Source organism: Zingiber officinale, chromosome 1B, assembly GCF_018446385.1.
Source record: "Zingiber officinale cultivar Zhangliang chromosome 1B, Zo_v1.1, whole genome shotgun sequence".
In the NCBI taxonomy this organism is placed as follows: Eukaryota; Viridiplantae; Streptophyta; class Magnoliopsida; order Zingiberales; family Zingiberaceae; genus Zingiber; species Zingiber officinale.
Genome location: NC_055986.1, coordinates 121,505,023 through 121,508,413, shown reverse-complemented (window position 1 = coordinate 121,508,413; position 3,391 = coordinate 121,505,023). Strand labels below are relative to the sequence as shown.

At 39.2% G+C, this 3,391-nt stretch overlaps 1 non-coding gene across 1 annotated transcript; it reads left to right on the top strand.

Annotated features, from left to right (window-relative positions):
• Window positions 1–425: 425 nt before the first annotated feature.
• LOC121993326 lies at window positions 426–531 on the top strand. The gene has a single exon (XR_006115193.1). It is a non-coding gene; the product is annotated as a small nucleolar RNA R71 (small nucleolar RNA).
• The last annotated feature ends 2,860 nt before the right edge of the window (window positions 532–3,391 follow it).

Here is a 3,391-nt window from a genome sequence, read left to right as displayed (position 1 = left end):
TCAGAAGTTCTTTATGATTTTTTCCACTTCTCAACCCAACATCATCACACTTTTCATTGGATCTTGACTGTGTAGGAGGGGGATCTTCTTTAAACCATTTTGAAACAATACTATCAAGCTTTGCCCCCAAATGTTTGAACTCCTCACTCTGTGACTTGTGAATTTCAACATTTTTAGGTGGTTGAATTTCATTTTGTTTGACAGGCTCTCTTACATTTATAGCTTGCACTTTTTGAATATCTGAGGGAAATTCCATCCAACTTTTGTTCGACCATTCATGGAGGTTCAATGTCACTTGATCAATTAATGAATAAGCTTCATCTACACTTTTGTCCATAAAAGAACCTCCAGCTGATGAATCCAATAAACTCTTGTCTGAGAAAGAAATTCCCCCATAGAATATGTGCAAAATCAACCATTTTTCAAAACCATGATGAGGGCACTGTCTTTGAAGACTCTTGAATCTATCCCATGCTTCAAATAATGATTCTCCATATGTCTGAGCAAAATTTGTTATGCAATTCCTCATATACACCGTTCTACTTGGAGGAAAAAATGATTCAGAAATTGCTTCTCCAATTGTTCCCAACTTGTGATGCTTTGAGGACAGAGAGAATATAGCCAAGTCCTTGCTTTATCCTTGATACTGAAAGGAAATGTCATCAATCGAACTGCATTTGCTGATACTCCTTCACATTTCACCAAATCACAAATCTCTAAAAATGTTTCAAGATGCAGATAAGGACTTTCTGATACTTCTCCTCCAAATTTGTGACCTTGTATCATGAAAATTATCTCTGGGTCTAGTTGGAAACTTTCTGCTTCAATTTGAGGTTGCACAATGGGAGATAAAAATCTTGCAGAAAAGGGTGTAGAAAAATTTCTCATGGTCCTGCTTGACATGTTACTGCTCATGGATATTCAAGAAGAAAAAGAAAATTATCAAGAATCAAAAACAAGAAATAAAATGCAATATGAAAAGCAAGAAAGCAAATGCAGAATTTAAATTGCAAGAAAGAAAGTGCATAATGAAAACAAGAAAGAAAAGATAAAAGAAAAAAGAAAAAATGTCAAGAATAATTCATATGCTAAAAATTTCAAGATATGTTTACAAAAGAAAAGAAGAAAGAAACAAGATCAAAAGAGAAAATAGAGAAAAGTTAGATTAGAGTACTAGAAATCAAGAATGCAAAGTTAGAATTAGAATTAGAATTCCAACAAAAAGAGTTGTCAAGAATGTTATTCAAGAAAGGAAAAACTTACGAAAACAGAATTCTAACAATTAGTTATAACTATGCAAATCAAAAGAAAAAAAGAAAAGTTATGTTTAGTCTAACTCAATTGATAATTCCTAATGTTATAACGCAGTCCCCGGCAACGGCGCCAAAAACTTGTTACGCTCCGCAAGTGTACGGAAATGTCGCAAGTAGTATAAAAGATTATCGTATCCACAGGGACTGGAATAAGCACTAGAAATGTCTCAATGCGAATTAGCTAAACAACTATCCAATCGTTTCAAAAGCAAAGTAAAGGTAAACAAATCTAATATTAAAGATCGACAAACAAGAGTTTAGTGTTTTGGATTATGATAAAGGGAGATTCTAGGAGTTTCGGTTTCTTCGTAAGATTTCTTGAATGTAAATGGTTCACCAATTCTTATTCCTCAATTGCCAAGCATGTAGAAAGTTGCCGGTTCCCTCTTGCAATAGACAACCGGCTAAGGACTGAGAAATGTATCTAAATAGGATTAATTAGACATGAACCTACGTTGTCCTTACACAGAAGCGCACCTATTACTATGCCTTCCTCGGATATCAACATAGAAGCCCACACCTTATTAATCTATAAAGATACAAGAAGCTAATCATAGAATCCATCCTACTCTCTTGAATATTCCTATTTCCTCTTCAAGATTATCTCTCAAACGTCCTTACACGGGCTTGCACCTGTCACGTGGATCCCTCGGATGATCGAGTGAGAGTTTATCCTTACCAAGTCCATAAGATATCCAAACAATCAATCAAGAATAAGAATTAAGCACAAACCACCATCAATCATTCAAGATCTAATTGATACAAGCAAGATAATGTCATTGAAACAAGAAAATGGCAAATCCAAAAGAGATTACATCAATCCATCATACAAATACTCCCTTAATCCTAGAATACAAGATCTACTCCATGAATCGAGGAAGAAAACCCGATAGAATAGAGATTACAAGCATTCCTTGAATCCCCAATCCAAGAAAACAAGAAGAGGGGAAAAGAGAAAACTTATCTACAAAGAAGCCTTGTCTTCGGATCCAATCCTCGCTCCGGAGTCGAAATCGTCGAGATCTCCCTTAGAATCACCCAGAAATCCTCCCAAGAATGGGAGGAAACCACCAAATCTTGCTTTCTCCCAAAGGGGGAGAGATCCCCTTTCAATTCATGAAGAAGGGTTTAAATAGAGGAGGGAATCGGGCGCCACACGGCCCCGTGACACGGCCGTGTGAGATTCACACGGCCATGTCCAGTTCCCTCTCTGCCAAACCTGCACGGCCGTGTGACTCCACACGGCCAGAACCCTTCTGCTCTCTGGAAATGCTACACGGCCGTGTGGTGCACACGGCCATGTCCTGCTTGGCCTCTTGAAACCTCACATGGCCGTGTAGATTTACACGGCCATGTGAGGTTTCAGCACTAGATGCCATACATGGACGTGTGCAGCTCACACCCCCTTGCATGGCCCTTGCACACCCTTTGTCTTAGCTTTGAATAGTTATGTTTCATTGAAACATCTTTTATGCCACCAAGATGGGGTTTTCTCCCGTTTAAGTCTTCATCAAAGTTGTAGATCTTGAAGTTATCTACAAGTCGGTATAAAGAACAGCCCAAATCTCCAACCGAGCACAAAGTTATGGCCGTTTTAGTTTCAGTCTGCAGTGCAGAAAACCTCACACGGCCTTCACACGGCCGTGTGAGGTTCACACGGCCTTCACACGGCCGTGTGAGGTTCACACGGCCTTCACACGGCCGTGTGAGGTTCACACGGCCCCAACATGACCCTTACACGGCCTTAACACGCCCATGTGAGTTCTACACGGCCAGAACATGAAGAAAACATAGTTTTGCATGCCCATGTCACTCTGGAAGCTCTAGACTTAATTTAAACTCTGTTTTTACTCCAAATCACGTCCTGTCAATCAAAATAAGCAAAGAGTAGATCTCCGAACAGAATATAATGAAAGTATGACATTCTAATGAAATAGGGTGCAATAAACATAGATTATGTCAATGAAATATAAGTAGATGTGCGTCAAAGTATGCATAAAAAAGTATATAATCTACGCACATCAGGCATACCACGACCACGACCGCGCCCTCGCCCACGTCCACGCCATTTGCCACGA